The sequence below is a fragment of the Trichechus manatus genome, unplaced genomic scaffold (assembly GCF_000243295.1).
Source record: "Trichechus manatus latirostris isolate Lorelei unplaced genomic scaffold, TriManLat1.0 scaffold00168, whole genome shotgun sequence".
NCBI classification, from domain to species: Eukaryota; Metazoa; Chordata; class Mammalia; order Sirenia; family Trichechidae; genus Trichechus; species Trichechus manatus.
The window spans coordinates 3484833-3493835 of NW_004444104.1; positions in this window are offsets into that span (position 1 = coordinate 3484833).

A 9003-nucleotide genomic window follows, 5' to 3' on the forward strand; every position below is an offset into this window, starting at 1 on the left:
GTACAAATCTGGGATTAAAGTGTATTTTCTAATTCTTTTGAGAAGTAGACTAAACAGTCTTTGAAATAATGAAATATGCACAGAGAAGAAAACACTAGAAAAGATGCCTTTCTATTTTCTCATTTGATTACGCTTTCTTGTAGCCAGATGACTAAATTGGGTCCCAGGGAGAAGCAGCTGTCACTATGTGTGATGTACAGTATTTAGCCAGGGCAGACTCTGTGGCTGTGTCATTTGTCCTATCTTTAAATTGAGGTCAGAGTGTCGTGCATAACCCCTCCTTGGGGAGAGGGTGGACTGAGCTGGGTTGCATGCGCTGGCTGTCAGCTCAGTGGAAATGCCACATGGGACTTGTCACTCTGCCACAGTAAGTGACACACAGCCTGGCAGGTCAGACTCAGTCAGCACTACAGGGCTGAATCGAGATCAGAGCTAATCTAGCAGGACACATGCAGGTCAACCCTAAAGCTCTGTTTGTTCTCTGGGGTCGCTACAATCCTTGGTCTGGGGTTGTACACAGACAGCTGACTCTTTTTATGGTCCCTGTCCTGTTCCTGGCTGGTTCTGCAAAAGGAAAAGACCCACCATTCTATGAACTCAGGTCTGAGTTCAGTTATACACCAACCGGGGCTGTGTGGATGAACACTTCATTGCTGATCAGAATGGGCTTTGTAATCATTTGGGAGGAGTACATAGGGTCGCCTTGAGTCAGAATCGAGTCAATGGCAACCAACAATAGCTGATGTGTCCCTCCTGTCTCTGCAGAATATGTGGGCTCTTGGCCAGGCTTCCATTCTCCTATCCCTCAACAACACGAGCGGACACGCACACACACACACGACACGGAAAACAACATGTAATCACACAATTACACATGCACGCACATGTAATCACCTTTTTTTTGGGATCAGCATATCACAGAAAAGCTGTGGTTTTGAGAAAGGCAATGCCATTTAACACTCACGGAGTAATAGCCTGAACAGTGAACCCGGTTGCAGTAGAGAACTGCTGAGAACTCTGTTGACGTTTTCTTTTCCTTGAGAAGGCTTCAGGTCTTGCTGTAGGGAGCTGGCAGTGGCAATCAATAATAACTTGTCAAGAAGCAGTGAATAATGAAAAAAAAAAGTGAGTCTAGATAGCTAATGTCTGAAATGCACATGGACGTATGTGTTATGGACTTTAAGATTTAATTTTTTTAAAAAAAGAAAGCTATAGTCTATAATCTCCACTTTGTATAACAATGACCCTTTATTTTGTGTTTTGAGCCATAAGGAAGAGAGTTTTCTATCAGGTTTTCCAGCTTCTAGGGATTTATGTCTTAAACCGTGAGTTGAATAGAACGTTTGCAAAACTCTGCTGTAGGATAAGCTGGCCTTTCGTTTTGAACATGTGAGAGAACTGCACACATTTCAGCCAGGGTTTGAATTACTGCCCTGGGTCATTGTCCCAAAGTAATTCTGGGAGTGATTTAGCTTCAGCATTTGTAATGTAGTCTTCATCTCCTGGGATCCATAAAAAATGTGAGCAGAGAAACTGTGGTTAAGCAGAGCCTGAAATAATAACTTGGCAAAGACATGAGTTTATCAGGTCCACTCAAATGATGGCATCCCTGTTATTAGTCATTAAATATTTTCTGCATGCAAACCATTAAATTAGTAAATATAATAGTGATGGGGGTGGGTTAAAATACACCCCTCCCCCAGTAAAAGAAAGCATACATTGGTTGGCTTATTGCTTGTTCTTCATTGGCACGAGGCAGTCATCTGTCTTAGTGTAGCCTTGGGGAAGATTATTTTGCCTCACACCAGCCATTTTTCCATCTTGAAAAGCAAGAGGGACCATTTGAAGGGTTTTCAATGGGCCGTAGAAGTGAGGGCCTAAAATTCCCCATACCCCAAAGCCAAAGCCATTGCCATCAACTTGATTCCGACTCATAGCGACCCTAGAGGGCAGAGGAGAACGTCCCCCATAGGATTTCCAAGGCTGTAATCTTTACGGAAGCAGACTGCCACATCTTTCTCCCTTGGAGCTGCTGATGGATTCAAACTGCTGACCTTTCTCTTAGCAGCCCAGTGCTTAACCACTGCACCACCAGGGCTCTTTAAGATTCCTGTAAGGACGTATTAAGTTTTCCTGAAAGGAATAATCCTGGAATACTCAACTTGATCTGTTGTTTCCCTCATATAATTTTTCTCAGCATCCCAAATTGTCCCAGGGTGTGTATTTCCATTTTTCTTTACCGTAGATGAGCATCATTTAATGCTAAATCTCTAACAAGTGCTGTTTAAAGCTCTCTCTTAGTTTGCTGGGTATGAATGATTGGTTTGTGAATCTGGGGTGCAGTCTTGAGTGGAAGAAAAGGCTGCTGAGCCCACATAAATCTGTAAGTGGTCAGAAGATACAACGTCAGTGGAGCAGAGGAGAAGGGTCAGCTCAAACTCCACCCCCCACCCCACTCCATAGCAAGTACAATCCATAACTGTTCACCTCTGACAAATACCCCAGTCCCCCTGACTGAGGGGAAACAAGAGGGTGATTCTTTTTACACCCAGGCTGGCTCATTTCCCAATGACAATCTCTTGCCCTCCTTGCCTTTGAGATATCTACTCTGCTCTCTCTCCCGGCGTCAGCCCAAGAAAAACATACTTACACGATTAGCCTATAGGCGTTTCTTCTGACCTCGCTAAAGAAAGAAAGGAGACCTGTCAGTTTTAAACATCAGGAACAAAGTGTCAGGTGGCTTTGATTTATGACAGAAATAGGAAGAAGAAAGTTGAAGTCATAGCACTATCCAAATAGCCCAGGAAACCTAGGGGTCAAGAGTGCTTATCAAGGGCCTTTTATAGGCAAGCTCTTCCGTGTGCAAGAGAAAGGGCCGGAAGGTGGGAGGAGGCCTACAGATCAGAATGTGAACCCACTTCCAATGGGACTGGATCCCACTGTATAGCCAGAGATAGTTTGTGATTATAGGTAAACCAATAAACAGCAATCAAAAATAGGAAAAGAAAATCTCCCTATCATAGACTTTCTCTTCTTCCAACAAAATGCCCCATAAGCGAATGATATTTTGGTTTTCACTAATACAGTCAATGCAAGTACTGAAACAATTGCTCTCTCAGCCCTTCCCCACGCCTTGGTGACTGCAGAGTCAGGGATGGGCTGCCCCGGAGTGCCCTAAACCTGTGGGCAGTGCAAACAGCTGCATGGAGGCCAGCTGCAGAGGCAGTGGTGCAGGGCCAGAGTGACTACAACATCCCCACATTGTCTTTCTCGTGCACGGAAACGCGCATGCTCCCCTATCTGTCACATCTGTGCCCGGGTCGCTTAAATACTGTTTTTGATGGGGAGGTTTCAGTCTGGTTATGCAGAGGGAAGCCGTGCTACGGGTACCTTTAATTGGCTCCCAGCAGAGTAGCGAGCACTTCTGTGGTGTTTGGGGCTTTTTGTTCCCTCCTTCTAGAAGTGTTACCATTTCCATGTCCTATTAATGTCCTCTGGTTGTTAAATTACAGCAGCACATTAGAGGGGAGCCGAGTTCCCTCCTGGAGTGAATACAAATGAAGGGCATTTACTTGTATTTTTACAGGTTTCAGAAAATTTTGTGATTTGTGGCTTTGATCAATCATGTTGACTGGTGTATGTCTGCACAAACCTGTTTCAAATAAATCTTTTGTTAAAGTCAACGATTGGACCCTGTTTTATTTTGGAATTTTCTTTGCCACTAATAAGCAGTCCCTGCCATAGGATCTTGGGACTGGAACACAGAGGGTTTTGTCAGCAGGAGTGGACTATCTGTGTTCTGCCTTAGAGCTGAGAACTAGGAAATCCTGGGGAATGGCAGGACCGCAGGTGAGAGGGCTGCAGGTGAAAGTGTACTCCCGGGCCTCTCCGTGAGAGGAGGGGCCAGGAGGACCGTGGTTTGGATTTGATGACTCAAAAGGACATAAGTGTGCGAAGAAGGCCTTCTGTCACTCAATCACCTCACTCCCTTTGGTTCGTTTCAGTTTCTGTTATGGATTGAATTGTGTCCCTCAAAAATATGTGTTGGAATCCTAACCCCCATACCTGTGGATGGGATCCTTTTTGGAAATAGGGTTTTCTTTGTTATGTTAACGAGGCCATATTCGTCTTAAACCTAATCACCTTTGAAATATTTAAAAAAAAAAAAAAAGATAACCAGATCAGGCAGAGAGACAAGTAAGTACAAACTGGTGAAGACAGATGCCACTTGAAGATCACCAAGGTGCCAAGGAACGCCAAGAAGCTCGCTAGAGAAGCTGAAATGGGGATTTTCCCCCAGAGTAGGCAGAGAGAAACTTCCCCGATAGCCAGTGCCCTGAATTCGGACAGCTAGCCTCCAACATGTGAGAAAATAAATTTCTGTTCTGTAAAGCCACCCACTTGTGGTATTTCTGTTACAGTAGCCTAGGTAACTATGAAACTAAGGCAGTTTCCCTGCAAACTGAGATGTGAAAAGTTCAAATTCTACTGTCCAGCATGCGATCAATACATTGTTATTTTAAAGACAGGAAGGAGACTTCAGCCCCATCCCTGTTGGTGCAGTGAGTCACATCCAAATACACGCCTGTCGCCTGTGATGCTGGGGTTCCTGACACAGTGGCCGTGTTGCACCTGGCTTCAAGTGGGAATCAGAGGCCCCAGGCGTGGACCCCTAAAGTGTGTGGGCTGGTGCTTCCTCATAGGAAGCAAAGAAAGCCTGTTAGGCACGGTTCCCTCTAGAAGGTTGTGACTGAAAGCCCAAAGACCTGTTAACCACCCTTCTCAGATTTACTACCAACTTTCCATAGCTGAATTTAACACCCTCCCTGCCAGTCTGTGTCATACTAGAGCCAACTTTGGCTATCTAAGGACACTTTTGGTCTTTAGTCATACCCTAGGCCTCACTTCTAGGCAGAGTTCTGCAACCTAGGGCAGAATAGGGAAATACGTTCTTTTCTAGCTTTGCATAAATAAGCAAGAGGAGGGCCTTTTATTTTTTAATTGTGAAAAACTGAAAATGATTTAATACAATCATCAGGGAACTGTTGAATTCCAACCATTGCCTTTTTTTTTGGTCACAAAATCTACCTTTGCCTCTGGAGTTTTGTCTTGCTGTCTTTGTTTTGTTTGAAATGTCATTCTTCACTTTGCTCACTGGAATGAACATGAACCACTGAGAGGCCATTCTCAGCTGAGGAGGGTTTGCAGATTAAACTACAGACCCTACATTTCTGCCTAAAGCCATGTTCTTTAAAATGGTATTCTCTTCGGAGAGGAGGCCCTGGTGGTACAAACGGTTAAGCCACTCAGCTACTAACCAAAGGACTGGAGGTTCAAGTCCACCCAGCGGCACCTCAGAAGAAAGGCCTGGCAATCTACTTCTGAAAAATCAGCCATTAAAAACTTTATGGAGCACAATTCTACTCTGACACACATACATGTGGTCACCATGAATTGGAGTCAACTCAATGGCATCTGTTTACTGGCTTCTCTCTGGGAAAGACTCAGGATACTTTGAAAAATCTTTCAAATTCTGCTATTTAGTTTCAAAATGTTTATGCAACATGCTCCTATCATGTGAGTGATTATCAAAGCAATAGGACATGCAGTGAATCTGTGCACAGGCAGCAGACTTCTCAGCCTCAAACATCTTCTGCATACATTCTGTTCCATATGTGAATCTTTCAAGGAACTTTCCAGCAATTGTTGAAAAGCCCAGCAGTTGCTATAACTGGGACTACAGATGGAGGCCTGGGACTTTATCTTTTTCCAAAGGAGGACAAGCTAAAATCATTCCACTTACCAAACACACACAGCCCTGCTTACAAACATTCAGTTTTCATTTTTTAAAAGTAGGGCACACACATTAATAAAATTATTTAAGATTCTCGAGGCTTGGCCTCAAAGCTCTGTCTTCAACTGTTTGTCTCTTATTGCAATTAGACTGTTCTTGACTTTAGATTCCAGACTGATGATATTTAAAGAAAGGATATACAGTCTATCCTTAGGGTACCGGTCTTGGCCTGAGCCCATGGAATTTGAGTGGTCTGTTCCTGGGATGTCTGCAAAATTGTTATTAGAGTTGTTCATAAAGTTTAAACACTTATGTTACCCACACACCATCCTCTCCTCTATAGAAAATGCATTTTGATTTGAAATATTCTGAATTAATTTCTGAGAAACTCTTTCTGATTCCTTCCCCACCCCCACTCTCCCTTTCAAAACAGTGGCTTTGCATATACTAAGCTTCTGGTTAAAGCCCTTCTGCTGATCTAACCCATTTTGCCCTGTGGATGGGAGGACAGGTGTCAGTTGTGGTTGCTTTCCAAATGGTCTTGAATGGCGGTATGGGTAGGTGCTGTGAACTGAAAGAGAACAGCCCATCAGCCGCGAACAAAGCTGTGAAACTCATTTTTTTCTCTTCTTCGTGTCCTTAAGAGAAGCAGCCTGCAAATTACTTACAAAGATGGCTTCAGGAAAAGCAATATTAGAATTAAAATTGGATGGGGGTGCCATGAGGGGCTAGGGGAGATCCTGACTCATCTGCAAAAGAAACCACCTCCAAGCAAATTAATTTAATGCTTTAGCTGGAAAATGTTTTCATGTAGTCCAACTTTCCAATTTAGTTGGTGAAAAGCCAGCCTCAGCTTGCGGCCGACAGGAGGCATGGTGGGGCCTGGTTCGAGGTGCACTCCACATGGTATCTGCCCTTGTGGCGAGGCAGAGCTGTTCAAATCTGTAGTGTTGTACGCTTTTGAAATGTGTGCACACATACACACACACACATACTGCCCACACACATGCATACCTATGTGACAGTCCTGTGGGAGAAAATGAAGCTGACAAAAAGGTTCATGAATAAAAAAAGAAAAACTCAAGGCAGGGCCAAGATGGCAGAGTAGTCAGATGCTTCCGGTGGACCCTCTTACAACCAAGACCTGAAAAAACAAGTGATTCGATTATATATGGCACTCTGGGAGCCCTGAACATCAAAGGCAGATTTGAAGAACTGGACTGAGTGGCAGGGGGAGGAAGAGACGGTTCGGAAGCAGTGAGAAGTTGCCAGACCTGACCTGACAAGAGTCTGAGCACTTCAGGCCTGAGCAGCTTGTGGGTGAGCGGTGAGGCAGGCAAGCAGCTGTGCTCAGGAGGTGAGTTTTCCGCACTGGGAGAGAACCAGTGCCAGAGACTCTACACAGCCACCCAGAACCAGTGAGAAGCAGCCCTCATCAGAGAAAGATAAGTACTTGCATGCGGCTTACCACGCAGATCGAAAACACACCCCCTTAGGGAAAAACCTCTCTCCCATTTACCTCCACACTCCCTGCTCTGCACTGGGTCCCAGGACCGGTATCAGCAATTGCTGAGTCGCCTGGGCCGGAAGTAGGATCCATCACACGCCCGGAGCCATTCTCTCGGCCTCGAAGAGTGAACAAATTAACAAGCAAGGGAAAAAATAAACTGCCAGCTCCCCTAAGCCAGGAGCCCAGGGTAGGCACAGCTCCTTTGCCTAGGCACAGGCATAAGGGAGCCACAGACTTTGAGTGCCTTTCCCGATGCATAGACTTGTGTGGGCCCATCTGAACAGCGTAGGCCCTCATTACCACAGCACAACAGGGTATATACTGAAACTAACTTCAACTGTTTCAGCTGTGAAGTGAAAGGTTCTTGACATTTGACACTGCTCTGCCCATTAAGCAGGACCTTCACCAACCCACTTCAGGGGCCTGAGGACTGGTGGCTCCACCCATGCCACTGAGCCACCCGTGATAAGGGCCCATAAATAAGAGGTGCCCCCAGTCCTTACAGCCAACAGCATTACATGCTCATAGTCTGGCTGCAAAACCCACCCACCTACAAGCTCTAGGGAACAGGGACATGCCTTCCTCCTGGACACTCGGGGGTAACTGTCAAACCCCTGCCTTGCTCAGAGTGTGTCCCCCTGCTACAGCCAGATGCCTGTACCTACAACAATCATCCATGCCTGTCTAGGACTGTAAGTGAGAGCCTACACCACACACTTGGTGGCTATCTACCTGGGCACCTGAGCTGAATCCATACAGGAGGAATAGGTGGACTACTGAGCTCACATACCTAGTAACAGATCTAACCAACTGGTGACAGGACATTAGACCTTCAAAGGTGACAATAATCAAACTAGCTCATACGACCAGCCTATTTGGGCCTATCAAAACAAAACAAGAAGCTAGGACACAGTAAGCGAGCATAAAATAAATAAATGTAATAACTTACTGACGGGTCCAAGACAACAGCCAATATCAAATCACATAACGAGGCAATCCATGATGGCTTCAGCAAGCTCCCAAAAATAAAGAATCTAGAAATTTTCCAGAGGAGGAAAATTTTTTGGAATTACTGGAGGCAGAATACAAAAGATTAATATACAGAACTCTTCAAAAATTAGGAAGGAAATTAAGCAAAATGCAATAGAGGAAATTAAAAAGATTAGAGATGAGCATAATGAGAAATTTATCAGACTGCAAGAATCCATAGAGACACAGCAATCAGAAATCCAGGAGAGTAACAATAACATTTCAGAATTAGACAACGCAATAGAAAGTCATAGGAGCAGAATTGAGGCAATGGAAGTCAGAATTAGTGAGATGGAAGATAAAGCACTTGACACCAACTTATTTGAGGAAATATCAAATGAAGAGATTGTTAAAAAATGAAGAAATACTAAGAATTATGTGGGACTCTATCAAGAGGAATAACCTAAGAGTGATCAGAGTAGATTGTTAAAAAATGAAGAAATACTAAGAATTATGTGGGACTCTATCAAGAGGAATAACCTAAGAGTGATCAGAGTACCAGAACAGGGGGGATAACAGAAAATACAGAGAGAATTGTTAAAGATTTGTTGGCAGAAAACTTCCCTGATATTGTGAAAGATGACAAGATATCTATCCAAGATGCTCATCGAAACCCACATAAGGTAGATCCCAAAAGGAAGTCACCAAGACATATAATAATCAAACTTGC